Below are 27,741 nucleotides of genomic sequence, written 5' to 3'. Positions count from 1 at the left end.
TCCTCACCACCTTCTCCCTCCTCTCACAACCCTTCCTTCCTGCCCTCCCCTTCCCTCACATGCCACGCCCTCAGCCACGGCAGCCCTTGGCCTTCCAAGCGCTTCAGCTTCTCAGGCCCGCACAGCCTTCCTTTCCTTTCCGCGCCCGCTGCACCCACCTTCCAAGCACAGCGCTTTCCAGGAGGGAAGGAGCTGCTCATGGACTCTGGCACCCAGGAAGGAAGGAGTCCCCCTGCTCGCCTTGCCACCCGTCCGCTCCACTCCCAAGCCCAAGCCAGGGACAGCTGCTGGCCCTCTGTGCACTCGGGCCCAAGCAGGCTGCCGCTCTGAAGATCCCTCACTAAAAAAGCCATGCCGTGACTCGGATTCGAACCGAGGTTGCTGCGGCCACAGCACAGAGTACTAACCACTATACGACCACGGCCGGGACGCAAGCTCAGCCGCACCTGAGCCGTGAAGGCTCAGCTCTGCGCTCGCACAAAGGCCGCCTCCCTCACCTAGGCCGGGGGATACTTCTCAAGTCTCCCTGGGACTCTCACACTCCACACCATTCCCAAAGGAGAAGAAGACCGGAGACCGGCCTGCTGCCGCTCCGCTTTTCTCTCTCCGTCGCCACCCTCATGCTCCTCGTGCCCTCGGCCACAGTCTGCCCCTTTGTCGCTCTGCAGCGTGCGCTCCACGGGCGTGTCTTGCCCTCAGGCTACGGCAAGGGCAAGCCGGAGCCGGTGGCTTTGCAGGCTCCTTGTCTCTCTGCGGGTAAGAATCACCCTGCCGGGGCGGGAGTGCTGCTTGCCGTGCGGGGCAGGCGGCATCTCTCTGCCTCCGGGCAAAAAGGGGAGGGTGGCGCTCTCCCCGTCGGGGAATCGAACCCTGGTCTCCCGCGTGACAGGCGGGGATACTCACCACTATACTAACGAGGAAAGGAGCAGGGCCTCTTGCTCCAGCCTGCTCTGCCGCACTACCTATGGCCTCTGCACCCCACAGCCGCCCCGAGCAACAGCCCCGCTTCCGCTTCCTCACTTGGCCTTCCAACACCCCTGGGCTGCACGCGCCCACAGCCCTCTCCTACTTCTACCACCCTTGCTCTGACCACGAGGCCTTGGGGGCGCTACTCACCTCCCCTCTTCCCACACTTGCCCTCCTCACCACCTTCTCCCTCCTCTCACAACCCTTCCTTCCTGCCCTCCCCTTTCCTCACATGCCACGCCCTCAGCCACGGCAGCCCTTGGCCTTCCAAGCGCTTCAGCTTCTCAGGCCCGCACAGCCTTCCTTTCCTTTCCGCGCCCGCTGCACCCACCTTCCAAGCACAGCGCTTTCCAGGAGGGAAGGAGCTGCTCATGGACTCTGGCACCCAGGAAGGAAGGAAGGAAGGAGTCCCCCTGCTCGCCTTGCCACCCGTCCGCTCCACTCCCAAGCCCAAGCCCAAGCCAGGGACAGCTGCTGGCCCTCTGTGCACTCGGGCGCAAGCAGGCTGCCGCTCTGAAGATCCCTCACTAAAAAAGCCATGCCGTGACTCGGATTCGAACCGAGGTTGCTGCGGCCACAGCACAGAGTACTAACCACTATACGACCACGGCCGGGACGCAAGCTCAGCCGCACCTGAGCCGTGAAGGCTCAGCTCTGCGCTCGCACAAAGGCCGCCTCCCTCACCTAGGCCGGGGGATACTTCTCAAGTCTCCCTGGGACTCTCACACTCCACACCATTCCCAAAGGAGAAGAAGACCGGAGACCGGCCTGCTGCCGCTCCGCTTTTCTCTCTCCGTCGCCACCCTCATGCTCCTCGTGCCCTCGGCCACAGTCTGCCCCTTTGTCGCTCTGCAGCGTGCGCTCCACGGGCGTGTCTTGCCGTCAGGCTACGGCAAGGGCAAGCCGGAGCCGGTGGCTTTGCAGGCTCCTTGTCTCTCTGCGGGTAAGAATCACCCTGCCGGGGCGGGAGTGCTGCTTGCCGTGCGGGGCAGGCGGCATCTCTCTGCCTCCGGGCAAAAAGGGGAGGGTGGCGCTCTCCCCGTCGGGGAATCGAACCCCGGTCTCCCGCGTGACAGGCGGGGATACTCACCACTATACTAACGAGGAAAGGAGCAGGGCCTCTTGCTCCAGCCTGCTCTGCCGCACTACCTATGGCCTCTGCACCCCACAGCCGCCCCGAGCAACAGCCCCGCTTCCGCTTCCTCACTTGGCCTTCCAACACCCCTGGGCTGCACGCGCCCACAGCCCTCTCCTACTTCTACCACCCTTGCTCTGACCACGAGGCCTTGGGGGCGCTACTCACCTCCCCTCTTCCCACACTTGCCCTCCTCACCACCTTCTCCCTCCTCTCACAACCCTTCCTTCCTGCCCTCCCCTTTCCTCACATGCCACGCCCTCAGCCACGGCAGCCCTTGGCCTTCCAAGCGCTTCAGCTTCTCAGGCCCGCACAGCATTCCTTTCCTTTCCGCGCCCGCTGCACCCACCTTCCAAGCACAGCGCTTTCCAGGAGGGAAGGAGCTGCTCATGGACTCTGGCACCCAGGAAGGAAGGAAGGAAGGAGTCCCCCTGCTCGCCTTGCCACCCGTCCGCTCCACTCCCAAGCCCGAGCCCAAGCCAGGGACAGCTGCTGGCCCTCTGTGCACTCGGGCGCAAGCAGGCTGCCGCTCTGAAGATCCCTCACTAAAAAAGCCATGCCGTGACTCGGATTCGAACCGAGGTTGCTGCGGCCACAGCACAGAGTACTAACCACTATACGACCACGGCCGGGACGCAAGCTCAGCCGCACCTGAGCCGTGAAGGCTCAGCTCTGCGCTCGCACAAAGGCCGCCTCCCTCACCTAGGCCGGGGGATACTTCTCAAGTCTCCCTGGGACTCTCACACTCCACACCATTCCCAAAGGAGAAGAAGACCGGAGACCGGCCTGCTGCCGCTCCGCTTTTCTCTCTCCGTCGCCACCCTCATGCTCCTCGTGCCCTCGGCCACAGTCTGCCCCTTTGTCGCTCTGCAGCGTGCGCTCCACGGGCGTGTCTTGCCGTCAGGCTACGGCAAGGGCAAGCCGGAGCCGGTGGCTTTGCAGGCTCCTTGTCTCTCTGCGGGTAAGAATCACCCTGCCGGGGCGGGAGTGCTGCTTGCCGTGCGGGGCAGGCGGCATCTCTCTGCCTCCGGGCAAAAAGGGGAGGGTGGCGCTCTCCCCGTCGGGGAATCGAACCCCGGTCTCCCGCGTGACAGGCGGGGATACTCACCACTATACTAACGAGGAAAGGAGCAGGGCCTCTTGCTCCAGCCTCCTCTGCTGCACTACCTATGGCCTCTGCACCCCACAGCCGCCCCGAGCAACAGCCCCGCTTCCGCTTCCTCACTTGGCCTTCCAACACCCCTGGGCTGCACGCGCCCACAGCCCTCTCCTACTTCTACCACCCTTGCTCTGACCACGAGGCCTTGGGGGCGCTACTCACCTCCCCTCTTCCCACACTTGCCCTCCTCACCACCTTCTCCCTCCTCTCACAACCCTTCCTTCCTGCCCTCCCCTTTCCTCACATGCCACGCCCTCAGCCACGGCAGCCCTTGGCCTTCCAAGCGCTTCAGCTTCTCAGGCCCGCACAGCCTTCCTTTCCTTTCCGTGCCCGCTGCACCCACCTTCCAAGCACAGCGCTTTCCAGGAGGGAAGGAGCTGCTCATGGACTCTGGCACCCAGGAAGGAAGGAAGGAAGGAGTCCCCCTGCTCGCCTTCCCACCCGTCCGCTCCACTCCCAAGCCCAAGCCCAAGCCAGGGACAGCTGCTGGCCCTCTGTGCACTCGGGCGCAAGCAGGCTGCCGCTCTGAAGATCCCTCACTAAAAAAGCCATGCCGTGACTCGGATTCGAACCGAGGTTGCTGCGGCCACAGCACAGAGTACTAACCACTATACGACCACGGCCGGGACGCAAGCTCAGCCGCACCTGAGCCGTGAAGGCTCAGCTCTGCGCTCGCACAAAGGCCGCCTCCCTCACCTAGGCCGGGGGATACTTCTCAAGTCTCCCTGGGACTCTCACACTCCACACCATTCCCAAAGGAGAAGAAGACCGGAGACCGGCCTGCTGCCGCTCCGCTTTTCTCTCTCCGTCGCCACCCTCATGCTCCTCGTGCCCTCGGCCACAGTCTGCCCCTTTGTCGCTCTGCAGCGTGCGCTCCACGGGCGTGTCTTGCCGTCAGGCTACGGCAAGGGCAAGCCGGAGCCGGTGGCTTTGCAGGCTCCTTGTCTCTCTGCGGGTAAGAATCACCCTGCCGGGGCGGGAGTGCTGCTTGCCGTGCGGGGCAGGCGGCATCTCTCTGCCTCCGGGCAAAAAGGGGAGGGTGGCGCTCTCCCCGTCGGGGAATCGAACCCCGGTCTCCCGCGTGACAGGCGGGGATACTCACCACTATACTAACGAGGAAAGGAGCAGGGCCTCTTGCTCCAGCCTGCTCTGCCGCACTACCTATGGCCTCTGCACCCCACAGCCGCCCCGAGCAACAGCCCCGCTTCCGCTTCCTCACTTGGCCTTCCAACACCCCTGGGCTGCACGCGCCCACAGCCCTCTCCTACTTCTACCACCCTTGCTCTGACCACGAGGCCTTGGGGGCGCTACTCACCTCCCCTCTTCCCACACTTGCCCTCCTCACCACCTTCTCCCTCCTCTCACAACCCTTCCTTCCTGCCCTCCCCTTTCCTCACATGCCACGCCCTCAGCCACGGCAGCCCTTGGCCTTCCAAGCGCTTCAGCTTCTCAGGCCCGCACAGCCTTCCTTTCCTTTCCGCGCCCGCTGCACCCACCTTCCAAGCACAGCGCTTTCCAGGAGGGAAGGAGCTGCTCATGGACTCTGGCACCCAGGAAGGAAGGAAGGAAGGAGTCCCCCTGCTCGCCTTGCCACCCGTCCGCTCCACTCCCAAGCCCAAGCCCAAGCCAGGGACAGCTGCTGGCCCTCTGTGCACTCGGGCGCAAGCAGGCTGCCGCTCTGAAGATCCCTCACTAAAAAAGCCATGCCGTGACTCGGATTCGAACCGAGGTTGCTGCGGCCACAGCACAGAGTACTAACCACTATACGACCACGGCCGGGACGCAAGCTCAGCCGCACCTGAGCCGTGAAGGCTCAGCTCTGCGCTCGCACAAAGGCCGCCTCCCTCACCTAGGCCGGGGGATACTTCTCAAGTCTCCCTGGGACTCTCACACTCCACACCATTCCCAAAGGAGAAGAAGACCGGAGACCGGCCTGCTGCCGCTCCGCTTTTCTCTCTCCGTCGCCACCCTCATGCTCCTCGTGCCCTCGGCCACAGTCTGCCCCTTTGTCGCTCTGCAGCGTGCGCTCCACGGGCGTGTCTTGCCGTCAGGCTACGGCAAGGGCAAGCCGGAGCCGGTGGCTTTGCAGGCTCCTTGTCTCTCTGCGGGTAAGAATCACCCTGCCGGGGCGGGAGTGCTGCTTGCCGTGCGGGGCAGGCGGCATCTCTCTGCCTCCGGGCAAAAAGGGGAGGGTGGCGCTCTCCCCGTCGGGGAATCGAACCCCGGTCTCCCGCGTGACAGGCGGGGATACTCACCACTATACTAACGAGGAAAGGAGCAGGGCCTCTTGCTCCAGCCTGCTCTGCCGCACTACCTATGGCCTCTGCACCCCACAGCCGCCCCGAGCAACAGCCCCGCTTCCGCTTCCTCACTTGGCCTTCCAACACCCCTGGGCTGCACGCGCCCACAGCCCTCTCCTACTTCTACCACCCTTGCTCTGACCACGAGGCCTTGGGGGCGCTACTCACCTCCTCTCCCACCTCCCCTCTTCCCACACTTGCCCTCCTCACCACCTTCTCCCTCCTCTCACAACCCTTCCTTCCTGCCCTCCCCTTTCCTCACATGCCACGCCCTCAGCCACGGCAGCCCTTGGCCTTCCAAGCGCTTCAGCTTCTCAGGCCCGCACAGCCTTCCTTTCCTTTCCGCGCCCGCTGCACCCACCTTCCAAGCACAGCGCTTTCCAGGAGGGAAGGAGCTGCTCATGGACTCTGGCACCCGGGAAGGAAGGAAGGAAGGAGTCCCCCTGCTCGCCTTGCCACCCGTCCGCTCCACTCCCAAGCCCAAGCCCAAGCCAGGGACAGCTGCTGGCCCTCTGTGCACTCGGGCGCAAGCAGGCTGCCGCTCTGAAGATCCCTCACTAAAAAAGCCATGCCGTGACTCGGATTCGAACCGAGGTTGCTGCGGCCACAGCACAGAGTACTAACCACTATACGACCACGGCCGGGACGCAAGCTCAGCCGCACCTGAGCCGTGAAGGCTCAGCTCTGCGCTCGCACAAAGGCCGCCTCCCTCACCTAGGCCGGGGGATACTTCTCAAGTCTCCCTGGGACTCTCACACTCCACACCATTCCCAAAGGAGAAGAAGACCGGAGACCGGCCTGCTGCCGCTCCGCTTTTCTCTCTCCGTCGCCACCCTCATGCTCCTCGTGCCCTCGGCCACAGTCTGCCCCTTTGTCGCTCTGCAGCGTGCGCTCCACGGGCGTGTCTTGCCGTCAGGCTACGGCAAGGGCAAGCCGGAGCCGGTGGCTTTGCAGGCTCCTTGTCTCTCTGCGGGTAAGAATCACCCTGCCGGGGCGGGAGTGCTGCTTGCCGTGCGGGGCAGGCGGCATCTCTCTGCCTCCGGGCAAAAAGGGGAGGGTGGCGCTCTCCCCGTCGGGGAATCGAACCCCGGTCTCCCGCGTGACAGGCGGGGATACTCACCACTATACTAACGAGGAAAGGAGCAGGGCCTCTTGCTCCAGCCTGCTCTGCCGCACTACCTATGGCCTCTGCACCCCACAGCCGCCCCGAGCAACAGCCCCGCTTCCGCTTCCTCACTTGGCCTTCCAACACCCCTGGGCTGCACGCGCCCACAGCCCTCTCCTACTTCTACCACCCTTGCTCTGACCACGAGGCCTTGGGGGCGCTACTCACCTCCCCTCTTCCCACACTTGCCCTCCTCACCACCTTCTCCCTCCTCTCACAACCCTTCCTTCCTGCCCTCCCCTTTCCTCACATGCCACGCCCTCAGCCACGGCAGCCCTTGGCCTTCCAAGCGCTTCAGCTTCTCAGGCCCGCACAGCCTTCCTTTCCTTTCCGCGCCCGCTGCACCCACCTTCCAAGCACAGCGCTTTCCAGGAGGGAAGGAGCTGCTCATGGACTCTGGCACCCAGGAAGGAAGGAAGGAAGGAGTCCCCCTGCTCGCCTTGCCACCCGTCCGCTCCACTCCCAAGCCCAAGCCCAAGCCAGGGACAGCTGCTGGCCCTCTGTGCACTCGGGCGCAAGCAGGCTGCCGCTCTGAAGATCCCTCACTAAAAAAGCCATGCCGTGACTCGGATTCGAACCGAGGTTGCTGCGGCCACAGCACAGAGTACTAACCACTATACGACCACGGCCGGGACGCAAGCTCAGCCGCACCTGAGCCGTGAAGGCTCAGCTCTGCGCTCGCACAAAGGCCGCCTCCCTCACCTAGGCCGGGGGATACTTCTCAAGTCTCCCTGGGACTCTCACACTCCACACCATTCCCAAAGGAGAAGAAGACCGGAGACCGGCCTGCTGCCGCTCCGCTTTTCTCTCTCCGTCGCCACCCTCATGCTCCTCGTGCCCTCGGCCACAGTCTGCCCCTTTGTCGCTCTGCAGCGTGCGCTCCACGGGCGTGTCTTGCCGTCAGGCTACGGCAAGGGCAAGCCGGAGCCGGTGGCTTTGCAGGCTCCTTGTCTCTCTGCGGGTAAGAATCACCCTGCCGGGGCGGGAGTGCTGCTTGCCGTGCGGGGCAGGCGGCATCTCTCTGCCTCCGGGCAAAAAGGGGAGGGTGGCGCTCTCCCCGTCGGGGAATCGAACCCCGGTCTCCCGCATGACAGGCGGGGATACTCACCACTATACTAACGAGGAAAGGAGCAGGGCCTCTTGCTCCAGCCTGCTCTGCCGCACTACCTATGGCCTCTGCACCCCACAGCCGCCCCGAGCAACAGCCCCGCTTCCGCTTCCTCACTTGGCCTTCCAACACCCCTGGGCTGCACGCGCCCACAGCCCTCTCCTACTTCTACCACCCTTGCTCTGACCACGAGGCCTTGGGGGCGCTACTCACCTCCTCTCCCACCTCCCCTCTTCCCACACTTGCCCTCCTCACCACCTTCTCCCTCCTCTCACAACCCTTCCTTCCTGCCCTCCCCTTTCCTCACATGCCACGCCCTCAGCCACGGCAGCCCTTGGCCTTCCAAGCGCTTCAGCTTCTCAGGCCCGCACAGCCTTCCTTTCCTTTCCGCGCCCGCTGCACCCACCTTCCAAGCACAGCGCTTTCCAGGAGGGAAGGAGCTGCTCATGGACTCTGGCACCCAGGAAGGAAGGAAGGAGTCCCCCTGCTCGCCTTGCCACCCGTCCGCTCCACTCCCAAGCCCAAGCCCAAGCCAGGGACAGCTGCTGGCCCTCTGTGCACTCGGGCGCAAGCAGGCTGCCGCTCTGAAGATCCCTCACTAAAAAAGCCATGCCGTGACTCGGATTCGAACCGAGGTTGCTGCGGCCACAGCACAGAGTACTAACCACTATACGACCACGGCCGGGACGCAAGCTCAGCCGCACCTGAGCCGTGAAGGCTCAGCTCTGCGCTCGCACAAAGGCCGCCTCCCTCACCTAGGCCGGGGGATACTTCTCAAGTCTCCCTGGGACTCTCACACTCCACACCATTCCCAAAGGAGAAGAAGACCGGAGACCGGCCTGCTGCCGCTCCGCTTTTCTCTCTCCGTCGCCACCCTCATGCTCCTCGTGCCCTCGGCCACAGTCTGCCCCTTTGTCGCTCTGCAGCGTGCGCTCCACGGGCGTGTCTTGCCGTCAGGCTACGGCAAGGGCAAGCCGGAGCCGGTGGCTTTGCAGGCTCCTTGTCTCTCTGCGGGTAAGAATCACCCTGCCGGGGCGGGAGTGCTGCTTGCCGTGCGGGGCAGGCGGCATCTCTCTGCCTCCGGGCAAAAAGGGGAGGGTGGCGCTCTCCCCGTCGGGGAATCGAACCCCGGTCTCCCGCGTGACAGGCGGGGATACTCACCACTATACTAACGAGGAAAGGAGCAGGGCCTCTTGCTCCAGCCTGCTCTGCCGCACTACCTATGGCCTCTGCACCCCACAGCCGCCCCGAGCAACAGCCCCGCTTCCGCTTCCTCACTTGGCCTTCCAACACCCCTGGGCTGCACGCGCCCACAGCCCTCTCCTACTTCTACCACCCTTGCTCTGACCACGAGGCCTTGGGGGCGCTACTCACCTCCCCTCTTCCCACACTTGCCCTCCTCACCACCTTCTCCCTCCTCTCACAACCCTTCCTTCCTGCCCTCCCCTTTCCTCACATGCCACGCCCTCAGCCACGGCAGCCCTTGGCCTTCCAAGCGCTTCAGCTTCTCAGGCCTGCACAGCCTTCCTTTCCTTTCCGCGCCCGCTGCACCCACCTTCCAAGCACAGCGCTTTCCAGGAGGGAAGGAGCTGCTCATGGACTCTGGCACCCAGGAAGGAAGGAAGGAAGGAGTCCCCCTGCTCGCCTTGCCACCCGTCCGCTCCACTCCCAAGCCCAAGCCCAAGCCAGGGACAGCTGCTGGCCCTCTGTGCACTCGGGCGCAAGCAGGCTGCCGCTCTGAAGATCCCTCACTAAAAAAGCCATGCCGTGACTCGGATTCGAACCGAGGTTGCTGCGGCCACAGCACAGAGTACTAACCACTATACGACCACGGCCGGGACGCAAGCTCAGCCGCACCTGAGCCGTGAAGGCTCAGCTCTGCGCTCGCACAAAGGCCGCCTCCCTCACCTAGGCCGGGGGATACTTCTCAAGTCTCCCTGGGACTCTCACACTCCACACCATTCCCAAAGGAGAAGAAGACCGGAGACCGGCCTGCTGCCGCTCCGCTTTTCTCTCTCCGTCGCCACCCTCATGCTCCTCGTGCCCTCGGCCACAGTCTGCCCCTTTGTCGCTCTGCAGCGTGCGCTCCACGGGCGTGTCTTGCCGTCAGGCTACGGCAAGGGCAAGCCGGAGCCGGTGGCTTTGCAGGCTCCTTGTCTCTCTGCGGGTAAGAATCACCCTGCCGGGGCGGGAGTGCTGCTTGCCGTGCGGGGCAGGCGGCATCTCTCTGCCTCCGGGCAAAAAGGGGAGGGTGGCGCTCTCCCCGTCGGGGAATCGAACCCCGGTCTCCCGCGTGACAGGCGGGGATACTCACCACTATACTAACGAGGAAAGGAGCAGGGCCTCTTACTCCAGCCTGCTCTGCCGCACTACCTATGGCCTCTGCACCCCACAGCCGCCCCGAGCAACAGCCCCGCTTCCGCTTCCTCACTTGGCCTTCCAACACCCCTGGGCTGCACGCGCCCACAGCCCTCTCCTACTTCTACCACCCTTGCTCTGACCACGAGGCCTTGGGGGCGCTACTCACCTCCTCTCCCACCTCCCCTCTTCCCACACTTGCCCTCCTCACCACCTTCTCCCTCCTCTCACAACCCTTCCTTCCTGCCCTCCCCTTTCCTCACATGCCACGCCCTCAGCCACGGCAGCCCTTGGCCTTCCAAGCGCTTCAGCTTCTCAGGCCCGCACAGCCTTCCTTTCCTTTCCGCGCCCGCTGCACCCACCTTCCAAGCACAGCGCTTTCCAGGAGGGAAGGAGCTGCTCATGGACTCTGGCACCCAGGAAGGAAGGAAGGAAGGAGTCCCCCTGCTCGCCTTGCCACCCGTCCGCTCCACTCCCAAGCCCAAGCCCAAGCCAGGGACAGCTGCTGGCCCTCTGTGCACTCGGGCGCAAGCAGGCTGCCGCTCTGAAGATCCCTCACTAAAAAAGCCATGCCGTGACTCGGATTCGAACCGAGGTTGCTGCGGCCACAGCACAGAGTACTAACCACTATACGACCACGGCCGGGACGCAAGCTCAGCCGCACCTGAGCCGTGAAGGCTCAGCTCTGCGCTCGCACAAAGGCCGCCTCCCTCACCTAGGCCGGGGGATACTTCTCAAGTCTCCCTGGGACTCTCACACTCCACACCATTCCCAAAGGAGAAGAAGACCGGAGACCGGCCTGCTGCCGCTCCGCTTTTCTCTCTCCGTCGCCACCCTCATGCTCCTCGTGCCCTCGGCCACAGTCTGCCCCTTTGTCGCTCTGCAGCGTGCGCTCCACGGGCGTGTCTTGCCGTCAGGCTACGGCAAGGGCAAGCCGGAGCCGGTGGCTTTGCAGGCTCCTTGTCTCTCTGCGGGTAAGAATCACCCTGCCGGGGCGGGAGTGCTGCTTGCCGTGCGGGGCAGGCGGCATCTCTCTGCCTCCGGGCAAAAAGGGGAGGGTGGCGCTCTCCCCGTCGGGGAATCGAACCCCGGTCTCCCGCGTGACAGGCGGGGATACTCACCACTATACTAACGAGGAAAGGAGCAGGGCCTCTTGCTCCAGCCTGCTCTGCCACAGTACCTATGGCCTCTGCACCCCACAGCCGCCCCGAGCAACAGCCCCGCTTCCTCACTTGGCCTTCCAACACCCCTGGGCTGCACGCGCCCACAGCCCTCTCCTACTTCTACCACCCTTGCTCTGACCACGAGGCCTTGGGGGCGCTACTCACCTCCTCTCCCACCTCCCCTCTTCCCACACTTGCCCTCCTCACCACCTTCTCCCTCCTCTCACAACCCTTCCTTCCTGCCCTCCCCTTTCCTCACATGCCACGCCCTCAGCCACGGCAGCCCTTGGCCTTCCAAGCGCTTCAGCTTCTCAGGCCCGCACAGCCTTCCTTTCCTTTCCGCGCCCGCTGCACCCACCTTCCAAGCACAGCGCTTTCCAGGAGGGAAGGAGCTGCTCATGGACTCTGGCACCCAGGAAGGAAGGAAGGAAGGAGTCCCCCTGCTCACCTTGCCACCCGTCCGCTCCACTCCCAAGCCCAAGCCCAAGCCAGGGACAACTGCTGGCCCTCTGTGCACTCGGGCGCAAGCAGGCTGCCGCTCTGAAGATCCCTCACTAAAAAAGCCATGCCGTGACTCGGATTCGAACCGAGGTTGCTGCGGCCACAGCACAGAGTACTAACCACTATACGACCACGGCCGGGACGCAAGCTCAGCCGCACCTGAGCCGTGAAGGCTCAGCTCTGCGCTCGCACAAAGGCCGCCTCCCTCACCTAGGCCGGGGGATACTTCTCAAGTCTCCCTGGGACTCTCACACTCCACACCATTCCCAAAGGAGAAGAAGACCGGAGACCGGCCTGCTGCCGCTCCGCTTTTCTCTCTCCGTCGCCACCCTCATGCTCCTCGTGCCCTCGGCCACAGTCTGCCCCTTTGTCGCTCTGCAGCGTGCGCTCCACGGGCGTGTCTTGCCGTCAGGCTACGGCAAGGGCAAGCCGGAGCCGGTGGCTTTGCAGGCTCCTTGTCTCTCTGCGGGTAAGAATCACCCTGCCGGGGCGGGAGTGCTGCTTGCCGTGCGGGGCAGGCGGCATCTCTCTGCCTCCGGGCAAAAAGGGGAGGGTGGCGCTCTCCCCGTCGGGGAATCTAACCCAGGTCTCCCGCGTGACAGGCGGGGATACTCACCACTATACTAACGAGGAAAGGAGCAGGGCCTCTTGCTCCAGCCTGCTCTGCCGCACTACCTATGGCCTCTGCACCCCACAGCCGCCCCGAGCAACAGCCCCGCTTCCGCTTCCTCACTTGGCCTTCCAACACCCCTGGGCTGCACGCGCCCACAGCCCTCTCCTACTTCTACCACCCTTGCTCTGACCACGAGGCCTTGGGGGCGCTACTCACCTCCTCTCCCACCTCCCCTCTTCCCACACTTGCCCTCCTCACCACCTTCTCCCTCCTCTCACAACCCTTCCTTCCTGCCCTCCCCTTTCCTCACATGCCACGCCCTCAGCCACGGCAGCCCTTGGCCTTCCAAGCGCTTCAGCTTCTCAGGCCCGCACAGCCTTCCTTTCCTTTCCGCGCCCGCTGCACCCACCTTCCAAGCACAGCGCTTTCCAGGAGGGAAGGAGCTGCTCATGGACTCTGGCACCCAGGAAGGAAGGAAGGAAGGAGTCCCCCTGCTCGCCTTGCCACCCGTCCGCTCCACTCCCAAGCCCAAGCCCAAGCCAGGGACAGCTGCTGGCCCTCTGTGCACTCGGGCGCAAGCAGGCTGCCGCTCTGAAGATCCCTCACTAAAAAAGCCATGCCGTGACTCGGATTCGAACCGAGGTTGCTGCGGCCACAGCACAGAATACTAACCACTATACGACCACGGCCGGGACGCAAGCTCAGTCGCACCTGAGCCGTGAAGGCTCAGCTCTGCGCTCGCACAAAGGCCGCCTCCCTCACCTAGGCCGGGGGATACTTCTCAAGTCTCCCTGGGACTCTCACACTCCACACCATTCCCAAAGGAGAAAAAGACCGGAGACCGGCCTGCTGCCGCTCCGCTTTTCTCTCTCCGTCGCCACCCTCATGCTCCTCGTGCCCTCGGCCACAGTCTGCCCCTTTGTCGCTCTGCAGCGTGCGCTCCACGGGCGTGTCTTGCCGTCAGGCTACGGCAAGGGCAAGCCGGAGCCGGTGGCTTTGCAGGCTCCTTGTCTCTCTGCGGGTAAGAATCACCCTGCCAGGGCGGGAGTGCTGCTTGCCGTGCGGGGCAGGCGGCATCTCTCTGCCTCCGGGCAAAAAGGGGAGGGTGGTGCTCTCCCCGTCGGGGAATCGAACCCCGGTCTCCCGCGTGACAGGCGGGGATACTCACCACTATACTAACGAGGAAAGGAGCAGGGCCTCTTGCTCCAGCCTGCTCTGCCACACTACCTATGGCCTCTGCACCCCACAGCCGCCCCGAGCAACAGCCCCGCTTCCGCTTCCTCACTTGGCCTTCCAACACCCCTGGGCTGCACGCGCCCACAGCCCTCTCCTACTTCTACCACCCTTGCTCTGACCACGAGGCCTTGGGGGCGCTACTCACCTCCTCTCCCACCTCCCCTCTTCCCACACTTGCCCTCCTCACCACCTTCTCCCTCCTCTCACAACCCTTCCTTCCTGCCCTCCCCTTTCCTCACATGCCACGCCCTCAGCCACGGCAGCCCTTGGCCTTCCAAGCGCTTCAGCTTCTCAGGCCCGCACAGCCTTCCTTTCCTTTCCGCGCCCGCTGCACCCACCTTCCAAGCACAGCGCTTTCCAGGAGGGAAGGAGCTGCTCATGGACTCTGGCACCCAGGAAGGAAGGAAGGAAGGAGTCCCCCTGCTCGCCTTCCCACCCGTCCGCTCCACTCCCAAGCCCAAGCCCAAGCCCGGGACAGCTGCTGGCCCTCTGTGCACTCGGGCCCAAGCAGGCTGCCGCTCTGAAGATCCCTCACTAAAAAAGCCATGCCGTGACTCGGATTCGAACCGAGGTTGCTGCGGCCACAGCACAGAGTACTAACCACTATACGACCACGGCCGGGACGCAAGCTCAGCCGCACCTGAGCCGTGAAGGCTCAGCTCTGCGCTCGCACAAAGGCCGCCTCCCTCACCTAGGCCGGGGGATACTTCTCAAGTCTCCCTGGGACTCTCACACTCCACACCATTCCCAAAGGAGAAGAAGACCGGAGACCGGCCTGCTGCCGCTCCGCTTTTCTCTCTCCGTCGCCACCCTCATGCTCCTCGTGCCCTCGGCCACAGTCTGCCCCTTTGTCGCTCTGCAGCGTGCGCTCCACGGGCGTGTCTTGCCGTCAGGCTACGGCAAGGGCAAGCCGGAGCCGGTGGCTTTGCAGGCTCCTTGTCTCTCTGCGGGTAAGAATCACCCTGCCGGGGCGGGAGTGCTGCTTGCCGTGCGGGGCAGGCGGCATCTCTCTGCCTCCGGGCAAAAAGGGGAGGGTGGCGCTCTCCCCGTCGGGGAATCGAACCCCGGTCTCCCGCGTGACAGGCGGGGATACTCACCACTATACTAACGAGGAAAGGAGCAGGGCCTCTTGCTCCAGCCTGCTCTGCCGCACTACCTATGGCCTCTGCACCCCACAGCCGCCCCGAGCAACAGCCCCGCTTCCGCTTCCTCACTTGGCCTTCCAACACCCCTGGGCTGCACGCGCCCACAGCCCTCTCCTACTTCTACCACCCTTGCTCTGACCACGAGGCCTTGGGGGCGCTACTCACCTCCCCTCTTCCCACACTTGCCCTCCTCACCACCTTCTCCCTCCTCTCACAACCCTTCCTTCCTGCCCTCCCCTTTCCTCACATGCCACGCCCTCAGCCACGGCAGCCCTTGGCCTTCCAAGCGCTTCAGCTTCTCAGGCCCGCACAGCCTTCCTTTCCTTTCCGCGCCCGCTGCACCCACCTTCCAAGCACAGCGCTTTCCAGGAGGGAAGGAGCTGCTCATGGACTCTGGCACCCAGGAAGGAAGGAGTCCCCCTGCTCGCTTTGCCACCCGTCCGCTCCACTCCCAAGCCCAAGCCCAAGCCAGGGACAGCTGCTGGCCCTCTGTGCACTCGGGCGCAAGCAGGCTGCCGCTCTGAAGATCCCTCACTAGAAAAGCCATGCCGTGACTCGGATTCGAACCGAGGTTGCTGCGGCCACAGCACAGAGTACTAACCACTATACGACCACGGCCGGGACGCAAGCTCAGCCGCACCTGAGCCGTGAAGGCTCAGCTCTGCGCTCGCACAAAGGCCGCCTCCCTCACCTAGGCCGGGGGATACTTCTCAAGTCTCCCTGGGACTCTCACACTCCACACCATTCCCAAAGGAGAAGAAGACCGGAGACCGGCCTGCTGCCGCTCCGCTTTTCTCTCTCCGTCGCCACCCTCATGCTCCTCGTGCCCTCGGCCACAGTCTGCCCCTTTGTCGCTCTGCAGCGTGCGCTCCACGGGCGTGTCTTGCCGTCAGGCTACGGCAAGGGCAAGCCGGAGCCGGTGGCTTTGCAGGCTCCTTGTCTCTGTGCGGGTAAGAATCACCCTGCCGGGGCGGGAGTGCTGCTTGCCGTGCGGGGCAGGCGGCATCTCCCTGCCTCCGGGCAAAAAGGGGAGGGTGGCGCTCTCCCCGTCGGGGAATCGAACCCCGGTCTCCCGCGTGACAGGCGGGGATACTCACCACTATACTAACGAGGAAAGGAGCAGGGTCTCTCGCTCCAGCCTGCTCTGCCGCACTACCTATGGCCTCTGCACCCCACAGCCGCCCCGAGCAACAGCCCCGCTTCCGCTTCCTCACTTGGCCTTCCAACACCCCTGGGCTGCACGCGCCCACAGCCCTCTCCTACTTCTACCACCCTTGCTCTGACCACAAGGCCTTGGGGGCGCTACTCACCTCCCCTCTTCCCACACTTGCCCTCCTCACCACCTTCTCCCTCCTCTCACAACCCTTCCTTCCTGCCCTCCCCTTTCCTCACATGCCACGCCCTCAGCCACAGCAGCCCTTGGCCTTCCAAGCGCTTCAGCTTCTCAGGCCCGCACAGCCTTCCTTTCCTTTCCGCGCCCGCTGCACCCACCTTCCAAGCACAGCGCTTTCCAGGAGGGAAGGAGCTGCTCATGGACTCTGGCACCCAGGAAGGAAGGAAGGAAGGAGTCCCCCTGCTCGCCTTGCCACCCGTCCGCTCCACTCCCAAGCCCAAGCCCAAGCCAGGGACAGCTGCTGGCCCTCTGTGCACTCGGGCGCAAGCAGGCTGCCGCTCTGAAGATCCCTCACTAAAAAAGCCATGCCGTGACTCGGATTCGAACCGAGGTTGCTGCGGCCACAGCACAGAGTACTAACCACTATACGACCACGGCCGGGACGCAAGCTCAGCCGCACCTGAGCCGTGAAGGCTCAGCTCTGCGCTCGCACAAAGGCCGCCTCCCTCACCTAGGCCGGGGGATACTTCTCAAGTCTCCCTGGGACTCTCACACTCCACACCATTCCCAAAGGAGAAGAAGACCGGAGACCGGCCTGCTGCCGCTCCGCTTTTCTCTCTCCGTCGCCACCCTCATGCTCCTCGTGCCCTCGGCCACAGTCTGCCCCTTTGTCGCTCTGCAGCGTGCGCTCCACGGGCGTGTCTTGCCGTCAGGTGGCTTTGCAGGCTCCTTGTCTCTCTGCGGGTAAGAATCACCCTGCCGGGGCGGGAGTGCTGCTTGCCGTGCGGGGCAGGCGGCATCTCTCTGCCTCCGGGCAAAAAGGGGAGGGTGGCGCTCTCCCCGTCGGGGAATCAAACCCCGGTCTCCCGCGTGACAGGCGGGGATACTCACCACTATACTAACGAGGAAAGGAGCAGGGCCTCTTGCTCCAGCCTGCTCTGCCGCACTACCTATGGCCTCTGCACCCCACAGCCGCCCCGAGCAACAGCCCCGCTTCCGCTTCCTCACTTGGCCTTCCAACACCCCTGGGCTGCACGCGCCCACAGCCCTCTCCTACTTCTACCACCCTTGCTCTGACCACGAGGCCTTGGGGGCGCTACTCACCTCCCCTCTTCCCACACTTGCCCTCCTCACCACCTTCTCCCTCCTCTCACAACCCTTCCTTCCTGCCCTCCCCTTTCCTCACATGCCACGCCCTCAGCCACGGCAGCCCTTGGCCTTCCAAGCGCTTCAGCTTCTCAGGCCCGCACAGCCTTCCTTTCCTTTCCGCGCCCGCTGCACCCACCTTCCAAGCACAGCGCTTTCCAGGAGGGAAGGAGCTGCTCATGGACTCTGGCACCCAGGAAGGAAGGAAGGAAGGAGTCCCCCTGCTCGCCTTGCCACCCGTCCGCTCCACTCCCAAGCCCAAGCCCAAGCCAGGGACAGCTGCTGGCCCTCTGTGCACTCGGGCGCAAGCAGGCTGCCGCTCTGAAGATCCCTCACTAAAAAAGCCATGCCGTGACTCGGATTCGAACCGAGGTTGCTGCGGCCACAGCACAGAGTACTAACCACTATACGACCACGGCCGGGACGCAAGCTCAGCCGCACCTGAGCCGTGAAGGCTCAGCTCTGCGCTCGCACAAAGGCCGCCTCCCTCACCTAGGCCGGGGGATACTTCTCAAGTCTCCCTGGGACTCTCACACTCCACACCATTCCCAAAGGAGAAGAAGACCGGAGACCGGCCTGCTGCCGCTCCGCTTTTCTCTCTCCGTCGCCACCCTCATGCTCCTCGTGCCCTCGGCCACAGTCTGCCCCTTTGTCGCTCTGCAGCGTGCGCTCCACGGGCGTGTCTTGCCGTCAGGCTACGGCAAGGGCAAGCCGGAGCCGGTGGCTTTGCAGGCTCCTTGTCTCTCTGCGGGTAAGAATCACCCTGCCGGGGCGGGAGTGCTGCTTGCCGTGCGGGGCAGGCGGCATCTCTCTGCCTCCGGGCAAAAAGGGGAGGGTGGCGCTCTCCCCGTCGGGGAATCGAACCCCGGTCTCCCGCGTGACAGGCGGGGATACTCACCACTATACTAACGAGGAAAGGAGCAGGGCCTCTTGCTCCAGCCTGCTCTGCCGCACTACCTATGGCCTCTGCACCCCACAGCCGCCCCGAGCAACAGCCCCGCTTCCGCTTCCTCACTTGGCCTTCCAACACCCCTGGGCTGCACGCGCCCACAGCCCTCTCCTACTTCTACCACCCTTGCTCTGACCACGAGGCCTTGGGGGCGCTACTCACCTCCCCTCTTCCCACACTTGCCCTCCTCACCACCTTCTCCCTCCTCTCACAACCCTTCCTTCCTGCCCTCCCCTTTCCTCACATGCCACGCCCTCAGCCACGGCAGCCCTTGGCCTTCCAAGCGCTTCAGCTTCTCAGGCCCGCACAGCCTTCCTTTCCTTTCCGCGCCCGCTGCACCCACCTTCCAAGCACAGCGCTTTCCAGGAGGGAAGGAGCTGCTCATGGACTCTGGCACCCAGGAAGGAAGGAAGGAAGGAGTCCCCCTGCTCGCCTTGCCACCCGTCCGCTCCACTCCCAAGCCCAAGCCCAAGCCAGGGACAGCTGCTGGCCCTCTGTGCACTCGGGCGCAAGCAGGCTGCCGCTCTGAAGATCCCTCACTAAAAAAGCCATGCCGTGACTCGGATTCGAACCGAGGTTGCTGCGGCCACAGCACAGAGTACTAACCACTATACGACCACGGCCGGGACGCAAGCTCAGCCGCACCTGAGCCGTGAAGGCTCAGCTCTGCGCTCGCACAAAGGCCGCCTCCCTCACCTAGGCCGGGGGATACTTCTCAAGTCTCCCTGGGACTCTCACACTCCACACCATTCCCAAAGGAGAAGAAGACCGGAGACCGGCCTGCTGCCGCTCCGCTTTTCTCTCTCCGTCGCCACCCTCATGCTCCTCGTGCCCTCGGCCACAGTCTGCCCCTTTGTCGCTCTGCAGCGTGCGCTCCACGGGCGTGTCTTGCCGTCAGGTGGCTTTGCAGGCTCCTTGTCTCTCTGCGGGTAAGAATCACCCTGCCGGGGCGGGAGTGCTGCTTGCCGTGCGGGGCAGGCGGCATCTCTCTGCCTCCGGGCAAAAAGGGGAGGGTGGCGCTCTCCCCGTCGGGGAATCGAACCCCGGTCTCCCGCGTGACAGGCGGGGATACTCACCACTATACTAACGAGGAAAGGAGCAGGGCCTCTTGCTCCAGCCTGCTCTGCCGCACTACCTATGGCCTCTGCACCCCACAGCCGCCCCGAGCAACAGCCCCGCTTCCGCTTCCTCACTTGGCCTTCCAACACCCCTGGGCTGCACGCGCCCACAGCCCTCTCCTACTTCTACCACCCTTGCTCTGACCACGAGGCCTTGGGGGCGCTACTCACCTCCCCTCTTCCCACACTTGCCCTCCTCACCACCTTCTCCCTCCTCTCACAACCCTTCCTTCCTGCCCTCCCCTTTCCTCACATGCCACGCCCTCAGCCACGGCAGCCCTTGGCCTTCCAAGCGCTTCAGCTTCTCAGGCCCGCACAGCCTTCCTTTCCTTTCCGCGCCCGCTGCACCCACCTTCCAAGCACAGCGCTTTCCAGGAGGGAAGGAGCTGCTCATGGACTCTGGCACCCAGGAAGGAAGGAGTCCCCCTGCTCGCCTTGCCACCCGTCCGCTCCACTCCCAAGCCCAAGCCCAAGCCAGGGACAGCTGCTGGCCCTCTGTGCACTCGGGCGCAAGCAGGCTGCCGCTCTGAAGATCCCTCACTAAAAAAGCCATGCCGTGACTCGGATTCGAACCGAGGTTGCTGCGGCCACAGCACAGAGTACTAACCACTATACGACCACGGCCGGGACGCAAGCTCAGCCGCACCTGAGCCGTGAAGGCTCAGCTCTGCGCTCGCACAAAGGCCGCCTCCCTCACCTAGGCCGGGGGATACTTCTCAAGTCTCCCTGGGACTCTCACACTCCACACCATTCCCAAAGGAGAAGAAGACCGGAGACCGGCCTGCTGCCGCTCCGCTTTTCTCTCTCCGTCGCCACCCTCATGCTCCTCGTGCCCTCGGCCACAGTCTGCCCCTTTGTCGCTCTGCAGCGTGCGCTCCACGGGCGTGTCTTGCCGTCAGGCTACGGCAAGGGCAAGCCGGAGCCGGTGGCTTTGCAGGCTCCTTGTCTCTCTGCGGGTAAGAATCACCCTGCCGGGGCGGGAGTGCTGCTTGCCGTGCGGGGCAGGCGGCATCTCTCTGCCTCCGGGCAAAAAGGGGAGGGTGGCGCTCTCCCCGTCGGGGAATCGAACCCCGGTCTCCCGCGTGACAGGCGGGGATACTCACCACTATACTAACGAGGAAAGGAGCAGGGCCTCTTGCTCCAGCCTGCTCTGCCGCACTACCTATGGCCTCTGCACCCCACAGCCGCCCCGAGCAACAGCCCCGCTTCCGCTTCCTCACTTGGCCTTCCAACACCCCTGGGCTGCACGCGCCCACAGCCCTCTCCTACTTCTACCACCCTTGCTCTGACCACGAGGCCTTGGGGGCGCTACTCACCTCCCCTCTTCCCACACTTGCCCTCCTCACCACCTTCTCCCTCCTCTCACAACCCTTCCTTCCTGCCCTCCCCTTTCCTCACATGCCACGCCCTCAGCCACGGCAGCCCTTGGCCTTCCAAGCGCTTCAGCTTCTCAGGCCCGCACAGCCTTCCTTTCCTTTCCGCGCCCGCTGCACCCACCTTCCAAGCACAGCGCTTTCCAGGAGGGAAGGAGCTGCTCATGGACTCTGGCACCCAGGAAGGAAGGAGTCCCCCTGCTCGCCTTGCCACCCGTCCGCTCCACTCCCAAGCCCAAGCCCAAGCCAGGGACAGCTGCTGGCCCTCTGTGCACTCGGGCGCAAGCAGGCTGCCGCTCTGAAGATCCCTCACTAAAAAAGCCATGCCGTGACTCGGATTCGAACCGAGGTTGCTGCGGCCACAGCACAGAGTACTAACCACTATACGACCACGGCCGGGACGCAAGCTCAGCCGCACCTGAGCCGTGAAGGCTCAGCTCTGCGCTCGCACAAAGGCCGCCTCCCTCACCTAGGCCGGGGGATACTTCTCAAGTCTCCCTGGGACTCTCACACTCCACACCATTCCCAAAGGAGAAGAAGACCGGAGACCGGCCTGCTGCCGCTCCGCTTTTCTCTCTCCGTCGCCACCCTCATGCTCCTCGTGCCCTCGGCCACAGTCTGCCCCTTTGTCGCTCTGCAGCGTGCGCTCCACGGGCGTGTCTTGCCCTCAGGCTACGGCAAGGGCAAGCCGGAGCCGGTGGCTTTGCAGGCTCCTTGTCTCTCTGCGGGTAAGAATCACCCTGCCGGGGCGGGAGTGCTGCTTGCCGTGCGGGGCAGGCGGCATCTCTCTGCCTCCGGGCAAAAAGGGGAGGGTGGCGCTCTCCCCGTCGGGGAATCGAACCCCGGTCTCCCGCGTGACAGGCGGGGATACTCACCACTATACTAACGAGGAAAGGAGCAGGGCCTCTTGCTCCAGCCTGCTCTGCCGCACTACCTATGGCCTCTGCACCCCACAGCCGCCCCGAGCAACAGCCCCGCTTCCGCTTCCTCACTTGGCCTTCCAACACCCCTGGGCTGCACGCGCCCACAGCCCTCTCCTACTTCTACCACCCTTGCTCTGACCACGAGGCCTTGGGGGCGCTACTCACCTCCCCTCTTCCCACACTTGCCCTCCTCACCACCTTCTCCCTCCTCTCACAACCCTTCCTTCCTGCCCTCCCCTTTCCTCACATGCCACGCCCTCAGCCACGGCAGCCCTTGGCCTTCCAAGCGCTTCAGCTTCTCAGGCCCGCACAGCCTTCCTTTCCTTTCCGCGCCCGCTGCACCCACCTTCCAAGCACAGCGCTTTCCAGGAGGGAAGGAGCTGCTCATGGACTCTGGCACCCAGGAAGGAAGGAGTCCCCCTGCTCGCCTTGCCACCCGTCCGCTCCACTCCCAAGCCCAAGCCCAAGCCAGGGACAGCTGCTGGCCCTCTGTGCACTCGGGCGCAAGCAGGCTGCCGCTCTGAAGATCCCTCACTAAAAAAGCCATGCCGTGACTCGGATTCGAACCGAGGTTGCTGCGGCCACAGCACAGAGTACTAACCACTATACGACCACGGCCGGGACGCAAGCTCAGCCGCACCTGAGCCGTGAAGGCTCAGCTCTGCGCTCGCACAAAGGCCGCCTCCCTCACCTAGGCCGGGGGATACTTCTCAAGTCTCCCTGGGACTCTCACACTCCACACCATTCCCAAAGGAGAAGAAGACCGGAGACCGGCCTGCTGCCGCTCCGCTTTTCTCTCTCCGTCGCCACCCTCATGCTCCTCGTGCCCTCGGCCACAGTCTGCCCCTTTGTCGCTCTGCAGCGTGCGCTCCACGGGCGTGTCTTGCCCTCAGGCTACGGCAAGGGCAAGCCGGAGCCGGTGGCTTTGCAGGCTCCTTGTCTCTCTGCGGGTAAGAATCACCCTGCCGGGGCGGGAGTGCTGCTTGCCGTGCGGGGCAGGCGGCATCTCTCTGCCTCCGGGCAAAAAGGGGAGGGTGGCGCTCTCCCCGTCGGGGAATCGAACCCCGGTCTCCCGCGTGACAGGCGGGGATACTCACCACTATACTAACGAGGAAAGGAGCAGGGCCTCTTGCTCCAGCCTGCTCTGCCGCACTACCTATGGCCTCTGCACCCCACAGCCGCCCCGAGCAACAGCCCCGCTTCCGCTTCCTCACTTGGCCTTCCAACACCCCTGGGCTGCACGCGCCCACAGCCCTCTCCTACTTCTACCACCCTTGCTCTGACCACGAGGCCTTGGGGGCGCTACTCACCTCCCCTCTTCCCACACTTGCCCTCCTCACCACCTTCTCCCTCCTCTCACAACCCTTCCTTCCTGCCCTCCCCTTTCCTCACATGCCACGCCCTCAGCCACGGCAGCCCTTGGCCTTCCAAGCGCTTCAGCTTCTCAGGCCCGCACAGCCTTCCTTTCCTTTCCGCGCCCGCTGCACCCACCTTCCAAGCACAGCGCTTTCCAGGAGGGAAGGAGCTGCTCATGGACTCTGGCACCCAGGAAGGAAGGAGTCCCCCTGCTCGCCTTGCCACCCGTCCGCTCCACTCCCAAGCCCAAGCCCAAGCCAGGGACAGCTGCTGGCCCTCTGTGCACTCGGGCGCAAGCAGGCTGCCGCTCTGAAGATCCCTCACTAAAAAAGCCATGCCGTGACTCGGATTCGAACCGAGGTTGCTGCGGCCACAGCACAGAGTACTAACCACTATACGACCACGGCCGGGACGCAAGCTCAGCCGCACCTGAGCCGTGAAGGCTCAGCTCTGCGCTCGCACAAAGGCCGCCTCCCTCACCTAGGCCGGGGGATACTTCTCAAGTCTCCCTGGGACTCTCACACTCCACACCATTCCCAAAGGAGAAGAAGACCGGAGACCGGCCTGCTGCCGCTCCGCTTTTCTCTCTCCGTCGCCACCCTCATGCTCCTCGTGCCCTCGGCCACAGTCTGCCCCTTTGTCGCTCTGCAGCGTGCGCTCCACGGGCGTGTCTTGCCGTCAGGCTACGGCAAGGGCAAGCCGGAGCCGGTGGCTTTGCAGGCTCCTTGTCTCTCTGCGGGTAAGAATCACCCTGCCGGGGCGGGAGTGCTGCTTGCCGTGCGGGGCAGGCGGCATCTCTCTGCCTCCGGGCAAAAAGGGGAGGGTGGCGCTCTCCCCGTCGGGGAATCGAACCCCGGTCTCCCGCGTGACAGGCGGGGATACTCACCACTATACTAACGAGGAAAGGAGCAGGGCCTCTTGCTCCAGCCTGCTCTGCCGCACTACCTATGGCCTCTGCACCCCACAGCCGCCCCGAGCAACAGCCCCGCTTCCGCTTCCTCACTTGGCCTTCCAACACCCCTGGGCTGCACGCGCCCACAGCCCTCTCCTACTTCTACCACCCTTGCTCTGACCACGAGGCCTTGGGGGCGCTACTCACCTCCCCTCTTCCCACACTTGCCCTCCTCACCACCTTCTCCCTCCTCTCACAACCCTTCCTTCCTGCCCTCCCCTTTCCTCACATGCCACGCCCTCAGCCACGGCAGCCCTTGGCCTTCCAAGCGCTTCAGCTTCTCAGGCCCGCACAGCCTTCCTTTCCTTTCCGCGCCCGCTGCACCCACCTTCCAAGCACAGCGCTTTCCAGGAGGGAAGGAGCTGCTCATGGACTCTGGCACCCAGGAAGGAAGGAGTCCCCCTGCTCGCCTTGCCACCCGTCCGCTCCACTCCCAAGCCCAAGCCCAAGCCAGGGACAGCTGCTGGCCCTCTGTGCACTCGGGCGCAAGCAGGCTGCCGCTCTGAAGATCCCTCACTAAAAAAGCCATGCCGTGACTCGGATTCGAACCGAGGTTGCTGCGGCCACAGCACAGAGTACTAACCACTATACGACCACGGCCGGGACGCAAGCTCAGCCGCACCTGAGCCGTGAAGGCTCAGCTCTGCGCTCGCACAAAGGCCGCCTCCCTCACCTAGGCCGGGGGATACTTCTCAAGTCTCCCTGGGACTCTCACACTCCACACCATTCCCAAAGGAGAAGAAGACCGGAGACCGGCCTGCTGCCGCTCCGCTTTTCTCTCTCCGTCGCCACCCTCATGCTCCTCGTGCCCTCGGCCACAGTCTGCCCCTTTGTCGCTCTGCAGCGTGCGCTCCACGGGCGTGTCTTGCCGTCAGGCTACGGCAAGGGCAAGCCGGAGCCGGTGGCTTTGCAGGCTCCTTGTCTCTCTGCGGGTAAGAATCACCCTGCCGGGGCGGGAGTGCTGCTTGCCGTGCGGGGCAGGCGGCATCTCTCTGCCTCCGGGCAAAAAGGGGAGGGTGGCGCTCTCCCCGTCGGGGAATCGAACCCCGGTCTCCCGCGTGACAGGCGGGGATACTCACCACTATACTAACGAGGAAAGGAGCAGGGCCTCTTGCTCCAGCCTGCTCTGCCGCACTACCTATGGCCTCTGCACCCCACAGCCGCCCCGAGCAACAGCCCCGCTTCCGCTTCCTCACTTGGCCTTCCAACACCCCTGGGCTGCACGCGCCCACAGCCCTCTCCTACTTCTACCACCCTTGCTCTGACCACGAGGCCTTGGGGGCGCTACTCACCTCCCCTCTTCCCACACTTGCCCTCCTCACCACCTTCTCCCTCCTCTCACAACCCTTCCTTCCTGCCCTCCCCTTTCCTCACATGCCACGCCCTCAGCCACGGCAGCCCTTGGCCTTCCAAGCGCTTCAGCTTCTCAGGCCCGCACAGCCTTCCTTTCCTTTCCGCGCCCGCTGCACCCACCTTCCAAGCACAGCGCTTTCCAGGAGGGAAGGAGCTGCTCATGGACTCTGGCACCCAGGAAGGAAGGAGTCCCCCTGCTCGCCTTGCCACCCGTCCGCTCCACTCCCAAGCCCAAGCCCAAGCCAGGGACAGCTGCTGGCCCTCTGTGCACTCGGGCGCAAGCAGGCTGCCGCTCTGAAGATCCCTCACTAAAAAAGCCATGCCGTGACTCGGATTCGAACCGAGGTTGCTGCGGCCACAGCACAGAGTACTAACCACTATACGACCACGGCCGGGACGCAAGCTCAGCCGCACCTGAGCCGTGAAGGCTCAGCTCTGCGCTCGCACAAAGGCCGCCTCCCTCACCTAGGCCGGGGGATACTTCTCAAGTCTCCCTGGGACTCTCACACTCCACACCATTCCCAAAGGAGAAGAAGACCGGAGACCGGCCTGCTGCCGCTCCGCTTTTCTCTCTCCGTCGCCACCCTCATGCTCCTCGTGCCCTCGGCCACAGTCTGCCCCTTTGTCGCTCTGCAGCGTGCGCTCCACGGGCGTGTCTTGCCGTCAGGCTACGGCAAGGGCAAGCCGGAGCCGGTGGCTTTGCAGGCTCCTTGTCTCTCTGCGGGTAAGAATCACCCTGCCGGGGCGGGAGTGCTGCTTGCCGTGCGGGGCAGGCGGCATCTCTCTGCCTCCGGGCAAAAAGGGGAGGGTGGCGCTCTCCCCGTCGGGGAATCGAACCCCGGTCTCCCGCGTGACAGGCGGGGATACTCACCACTATACTAACGAGGAAAGGAGCAGGGCCTCTTGCTCCAGCCTGCTCTGCCGCACTACCTATGGCCTCTGCACCCCACAGCCGCCCCGAGCAACAGCCCCGCTTCCGCTTCCTCACTTGGCCTTCCAACACCCCTGGGCTGCACGCGCCCACAGCCCTCTCCTACTTCTACCACCCTTGCTCTGACCACGAGGCCTTGGGGGCGCTACTCACCTCCCCTCTTCCCACACTTGCCCTCCTCACCACCTTCTCCCTCCTCTCACAACCCTTCCTTCCTGCCCTCCCCTTTCCTCACATGCCACGCCCTCAGCCACGGCAGCCCTTGGCCTTCCAAGCGCTTCAGCTTCTCAGGCCCGCACAGCCTTCCTTTCCTTTCCGCGCCCGCTGCACCCACCTTCCAAGCACAGCGCTTTCCAGGAGGGAAGGAGCTGCTCATGGACTCTGGCACCCAGGAAGGAAGGAGTCCCCCTGCTCGCCTTGCCACCCGTCCGCTCCACTCCCAAGCCCAAGCCCAAGCCAGGGACAGCTGCTGGCCCTCTGTGCACTCGGGCGCAAGCAGGCTGCCGCTCTGAAGATCCCTCACTAAAAAAGCCATGCCGTGACTCGGATTCGAACCGAGGTTGCTGCGGCCACAGCACAGAGTACTAACCACTATACGACCACGGCCGGGACGCAAGCTCAGCCGCACCTGAGCCGTGAAGGCTCAGCTCTGCGCTCGCACAAAGGCCGCCTCCCTCACCTAGGCCGGGGGATACTTCTCAAGTCTCCCTGGGACTCTCACACTCCACACCATTCCCAAAGGAGAAGAAGACCGGAGACCGGCCTGCTGCCGCTCCGCTTTTCTCTCTCCGTCGCCACCCTCATGCTCCTCGTGCCCTCGGCCACAGTCTGCCCCTTTGTCGCTCTGCAGCGTGCGCTCCACGGGCGTGTCTTGCCCTCAGGCTACGGCAAGGGCAAGCCGGAGCCGGTGGCTTTGCAGGCTCCTTGTCTCTCTGCGGGTAAGAATCACCCTGCCGGGGCGGGAGTGCTGCTTGCCGTGCGGGGCAGGCGGCATCTCTCTGCCTCCGGGCAAAAAGGGGAGGGTGGCGCTCTCCCCGTCGGGGAATCGAACCCCGGTCTCCCGCGTGACAGGCGGGGATACTCACCACTATACTAACGAGGAAAGGAGCAGGGCCTCTTGCTCCAGCCTGCTCTGCCGCACTACCTATGGCCTCTGCACCCCACAGCCGCCCCGAGCAACAGCCCCGCTTCCGCTTCCTCACTTGGCCTTCCAACACCCCTGGGCTGCACGCGCCCACAGCCCTCTCCTACTTCTACCACCCTTGCTCTGACCACGAGGCCTTGGGGGCGCTACTCACCTCCCCTCTTCCCACACTTGCCCTCCTCACCACCTTCTCCCTCCTCTCACAACCCTTCCTTCCTGCCCTCCCCTTTCCTCACATGCCACGCCCTCAGCCACGGCAGCCCTTGGCCTTCCAAGCGCTTCAGCTTCTCAGGCCCGCACAGCCTTCCTTTCCT

At 64.2% G+C, this 27,741-nt stretch overlaps 43 non-coding genes across 43 annotated transcripts; all 43 read right to left on the bottom strand.

Annotated features, from left to right (window-relative positions):
- Nucleotides 1–352: 352 nt before the first annotated feature.
- Nucleotides 353–424, bottom strand: TRNAH-GUG (transfer RNA histidin (anticodon GUG)). The gene has a single exon. It is a non-coding gene; the product is annotated as a tRNA-His (tRNA).
- Nucleotides 425–1,505: 1,081 nt separating this feature from the next.
- On the bottom strand, nucleotides 1,506–1,577 carry TRNAH-GUG (transfer RNA histidin (anticodon GUG)). Its single transcript has one exon. It is a non-coding gene; the product is annotated as a tRNA-His (tRNA).
- A 424-nt stretch (nucleotides 1,578–2,001) lies between these two features.
- Nucleotides 2,002–2,073, bottom strand: TRNAD-GUC (transfer RNA aspartic acid (anticodon GUC)). Its single transcript has one exon. It is a non-coding gene; the product is annotated as a tRNA-Asp (tRNA).
- Nucleotides 2,074–2,658: 585 nt separating this feature from the next.
- TRNAH-GUG (transfer RNA histidin (anticodon GUG)) lies at nucleotides 2,659–2,730 on the bottom strand. Its single transcript has one exon. It is a non-coding gene; the product is annotated as a tRNA-His (tRNA).
- Nucleotides 2,731–3,154: 424 nt separating this feature from the next.
- On the bottom strand, nucleotides 3,155–3,226 carry TRNAD-GUC (transfer RNA aspartic acid (anticodon GUC)). Its single transcript has one exon. It is a non-coding gene; the product is annotated as a tRNA-Asp (tRNA).
- A 585-nt stretch (nucleotides 3,227–3,811) lies between these two features.
- On the bottom strand, nucleotides 3,812–3,883 carry TRNAH-GUG (transfer RNA histidin (anticodon GUG)). The gene has a single exon. It is a non-coding gene; the product is annotated as a tRNA-His (tRNA).
- Nucleotides 3,884–4,307: 424 nt separating this feature from the next.
- TRNAD-GUC (transfer RNA aspartic acid (anticodon GUC)) lies at nucleotides 4,308–4,379 on the bottom strand. Its single transcript has one exon. It is a non-coding gene; the product is annotated as a tRNA-Asp (tRNA).
- A 585-nt stretch (nucleotides 4,380–4,964) lies between these two features.
- TRNAH-GUG (transfer RNA histidin (anticodon GUG)) lies at nucleotides 4,965–5,036 on the bottom strand. Its single transcript has one exon. It is a non-coding gene; the product is annotated as a tRNA-His (tRNA).
- Nucleotides 5,037–5,460: 424 nt separating this feature from the next.
- On the bottom strand, nucleotides 5,461–5,532 carry TRNAD-GUC (transfer RNA aspartic acid (anticodon GUC)). The gene has a single exon. It is a non-coding gene; the product is annotated as a tRNA-Asp (tRNA).
- Nucleotides 5,533–6,129: 597 nt separating this feature from the next.
- Nucleotides 6,130–6,201, bottom strand: TRNAH-GUG (transfer RNA histidin (anticodon GUG)). The gene has a single exon. It is a non-coding gene; the product is annotated as a tRNA-His (tRNA).
- A 424-nt stretch (nucleotides 6,202–6,625) lies between these two features.
- Nucleotides 6,626–6,697, bottom strand: TRNAD-GUC (transfer RNA aspartic acid (anticodon GUC)). The gene has a single exon. It is a non-coding gene; the product is annotated as a tRNA-Asp (tRNA).
- A 585-nt stretch (nucleotides 6,698–7,282) lies between these two features.
- TRNAH-GUG (transfer RNA histidin (anticodon GUG)) lies at nucleotides 7,283–7,354 on the bottom strand. The gene has a single exon. It is a non-coding gene; the product is annotated as a tRNA-His (tRNA).
- Nucleotides 7,355–8,443: 1,089 nt separating this feature from the next.
- Nucleotides 8,444–8,515, bottom strand: TRNAH-GUG (transfer RNA histidin (anticodon GUG)). The gene has a single exon. It is a non-coding gene; the product is annotated as a tRNA-His (tRNA).
- A 424-nt stretch (nucleotides 8,516–8,939) lies between these two features.
- Nucleotides 8,940–9,011, bottom strand: TRNAD-GUC (transfer RNA aspartic acid (anticodon GUC)). Its single transcript has one exon. It is a non-coding gene; the product is annotated as a tRNA-Asp (tRNA).
- Nucleotides 9,012–9,596: 585 nt separating this feature from the next.
- TRNAH-GUG (transfer RNA histidin (anticodon GUG)) lies at nucleotides 9,597–9,668 on the bottom strand. Its single transcript has one exon. It is a non-coding gene; the product is annotated as a tRNA-His (tRNA).
- A 424-nt stretch (nucleotides 9,669–10,092) lies between these two features.
- TRNAD-GUC (transfer RNA aspartic acid (anticodon GUC)) lies at nucleotides 10,093–10,164 on the bottom strand. The gene has a single exon. It is a non-coding gene; the product is annotated as a tRNA-Asp (tRNA).
- A 597-nt stretch (nucleotides 10,165–10,761) lies between these two features.
- On the bottom strand, nucleotides 10,762–10,833 carry TRNAH-GUG (transfer RNA histidin (anticodon GUG)). The gene has a single exon. It is a non-coding gene; the product is annotated as a tRNA-His (tRNA).
- A 424-nt stretch (nucleotides 10,834–11,257) lies between these two features.
- On the bottom strand, nucleotides 11,258–11,329 carry TRNAD-GUC (transfer RNA aspartic acid (anticodon GUC)). The gene has a single exon. It is a non-coding gene; the product is annotated as a tRNA-Asp (tRNA).
- Nucleotides 11,330–11,920: 591 nt separating this feature from the next.
- Nucleotides 11,921–11,992, bottom strand: TRNAH-GUG (transfer RNA histidin (anticodon GUG)). The gene has a single exon. It is a non-coding gene; the product is annotated as a tRNA-His (tRNA).
- A 1,589-nt stretch (nucleotides 11,993–13,581) lies between these two features.
- TRNAD-GUC (transfer RNA aspartic acid (anticodon GUC)) lies at nucleotides 13,582–13,653 on the bottom strand. The gene has a single exon. It is a non-coding gene; the product is annotated as a tRNA-Asp (tRNA).
- Nucleotides 13,654–14,250: 597 nt separating this feature from the next.
- Nucleotides 14,251–14,322, bottom strand: TRNAH-GUG (transfer RNA histidin (anticodon GUG)). Its single transcript has one exon. It is a non-coding gene; the product is annotated as a tRNA-His (tRNA).
- A 424-nt stretch (nucleotides 14,323–14,746) lies between these two features.
- TRNAD-GUC (transfer RNA aspartic acid (anticodon GUC)) lies at nucleotides 14,747–14,818 on the bottom strand. The gene has a single exon. It is a non-coding gene; the product is annotated as a tRNA-Asp (tRNA).
- Nucleotides 14,819–15,395: 577 nt separating this feature from the next.
- On the bottom strand, nucleotides 15,396–15,467 carry TRNAH-GUG (transfer RNA histidin (anticodon GUG)). Its single transcript has one exon. It is a non-coding gene; the product is annotated as a tRNA-His (tRNA).
- A 424-nt stretch (nucleotides 15,468–15,891) lies between these two features.
- On the bottom strand, nucleotides 15,892–15,963 carry TRNAD-GUC (transfer RNA aspartic acid (anticodon GUC)). Its single transcript has one exon. It is a non-coding gene; the product is annotated as a tRNA-Asp (tRNA).
- A 585-nt stretch (nucleotides 15,964–16,548) lies between these two features.
- TRNAH-GUG (transfer RNA histidin (anticodon GUG)) lies at nucleotides 16,549–16,620 on the bottom strand. The gene has a single exon. It is a non-coding gene; the product is annotated as a tRNA-His (tRNA).
- Nucleotides 16,621–17,675: 1,055 nt separating this feature from the next.
- On the bottom strand, nucleotides 17,676–17,747 carry TRNAH-GUG (transfer RNA histidin (anticodon GUG)). The gene has a single exon. It is a non-coding gene; the product is annotated as a tRNA-His (tRNA).
- A 424-nt stretch (nucleotides 17,748–18,171) lies between these two features.
- TRNAD-GUC (transfer RNA aspartic acid (anticodon GUC)) lies at nucleotides 18,172–18,243 on the bottom strand. The gene has a single exon. It is a non-coding gene; the product is annotated as a tRNA-Asp (tRNA).
- Nucleotides 18,244–18,828: 585 nt separating this feature from the next.
- Nucleotides 18,829–18,900, bottom strand: TRNAH-GUG (transfer RNA histidin (anticodon GUG)). The gene has a single exon. It is a non-coding gene; the product is annotated as a tRNA-His (tRNA).
- A 398-nt stretch (nucleotides 18,901–19,298) lies between these two features.
- TRNAD-GUC (transfer RNA aspartic acid (anticodon GUC)) lies at nucleotides 19,299–19,370 on the bottom strand. The gene has a single exon. It is a non-coding gene; the product is annotated as a tRNA-Asp (tRNA).
- A 577-nt stretch (nucleotides 19,371–19,947) lies between these two features.
- Nucleotides 19,948–20,019, bottom strand: TRNAH-GUG (transfer RNA histidin (anticodon GUG)). The gene has a single exon. It is a non-coding gene; the product is annotated as a tRNA-His (tRNA).
- Nucleotides 20,020–20,443: 424 nt separating this feature from the next.
- On the bottom strand, nucleotides 20,444–20,515 carry TRNAD-GUC (transfer RNA aspartic acid (anticodon GUC)). Its single transcript has one exon. It is a non-coding gene; the product is annotated as a tRNA-Asp (tRNA).
- A 577-nt stretch (nucleotides 20,516–21,092) lies between these two features.
- TRNAH-GUG (transfer RNA histidin (anticodon GUG)) lies at nucleotides 21,093–21,164 on the bottom strand. Its single transcript has one exon. It is a non-coding gene; the product is annotated as a tRNA-His (tRNA).
- Nucleotides 21,165–21,588: 424 nt separating this feature from the next.
- On the bottom strand, nucleotides 21,589–21,660 carry TRNAD-GUC (transfer RNA aspartic acid (anticodon GUC)). The gene has a single exon. It is a non-coding gene; the product is annotated as a tRNA-Asp (tRNA).
- Nucleotides 21,661–22,237: 577 nt separating this feature from the next.
- Nucleotides 22,238–22,309, bottom strand: TRNAH-GUG (transfer RNA histidin (anticodon GUG)). Its single transcript has one exon. It is a non-coding gene; the product is annotated as a tRNA-His (tRNA).
- A 424-nt stretch (nucleotides 22,310–22,733) lies between these two features.
- Nucleotides 22,734–22,805, bottom strand: TRNAD-GUC (transfer RNA aspartic acid (anticodon GUC)). The gene has a single exon. It is a non-coding gene; the product is annotated as a tRNA-Asp (tRNA).
- Nucleotides 22,806–23,382: 577 nt separating this feature from the next.
- On the bottom strand, nucleotides 23,383–23,454 carry TRNAH-GUG (transfer RNA histidin (anticodon GUG)). The gene has a single exon. It is a non-coding gene; the product is annotated as a tRNA-His (tRNA).
- Nucleotides 23,455–23,878: 424 nt separating this feature from the next.
- On the bottom strand, nucleotides 23,879–23,950 carry TRNAD-GUC (transfer RNA aspartic acid (anticodon GUC)). Its single transcript has one exon. It is a non-coding gene; the product is annotated as a tRNA-Asp (tRNA).
- A 577-nt stretch (nucleotides 23,951–24,527) lies between these two features.
- On the bottom strand, nucleotides 24,528–24,599 carry TRNAH-GUG (transfer RNA histidin (anticodon GUG)). Its single transcript has one exon. It is a non-coding gene; the product is annotated as a tRNA-His (tRNA).
- A 424-nt stretch (nucleotides 24,600–25,023) lies between these two features.
- Nucleotides 25,024–25,095, bottom strand: TRNAD-GUC (transfer RNA aspartic acid (anticodon GUC)). The gene has a single exon. It is a non-coding gene; the product is annotated as a tRNA-Asp (tRNA).
- Nucleotides 25,096–25,672: 577 nt separating this feature from the next.
- On the bottom strand, nucleotides 25,673–25,744 carry TRNAH-GUG (transfer RNA histidin (anticodon GUG)). Its single transcript has one exon. It is a non-coding gene; the product is annotated as a tRNA-His (tRNA).
- A 424-nt stretch (nucleotides 25,745–26,168) lies between these two features.
- TRNAD-GUC (transfer RNA aspartic acid (anticodon GUC)) lies at nucleotides 26,169–26,240 on the bottom strand. The gene has a single exon. It is a non-coding gene; the product is annotated as a tRNA-Asp (tRNA).
- Nucleotides 26,241–26,817: 577 nt separating this feature from the next.
- TRNAH-GUG (transfer RNA histidin (anticodon GUG)) lies at nucleotides 26,818–26,889 on the bottom strand. The gene has a single exon. It is a non-coding gene; the product is annotated as a tRNA-His (tRNA).
- A 424-nt stretch (nucleotides 26,890–27,313) lies between these two features.
- Nucleotides 27,314–27,385, bottom strand: TRNAD-GUC (transfer RNA aspartic acid (anticodon GUC)). Its single transcript has one exon. It is a non-coding gene; the product is annotated as a tRNA-Asp (tRNA).
- Nucleotides 27,386–27,741: the final 356 nt, after the last annotated feature.

Source organism: Pelodiscus sinensis, chromosome 26 (genome assembly GCF_052426305.1).
Source record: "Pelodiscus sinensis isolate ZL-2025 chromosome 26, ASM5242630v1, whole genome shotgun sequence".
Taxonomy (NCBI): Eukaryota; Metazoa; Chordata; order Testudines; family Trionychidae; genus Pelodiscus; species Pelodiscus sinensis.
The sequence above is the reverse complement of the archived record's forward strand: the minus strand, read 5'-3'. Positions and strand labels throughout refer to the sequence as shown.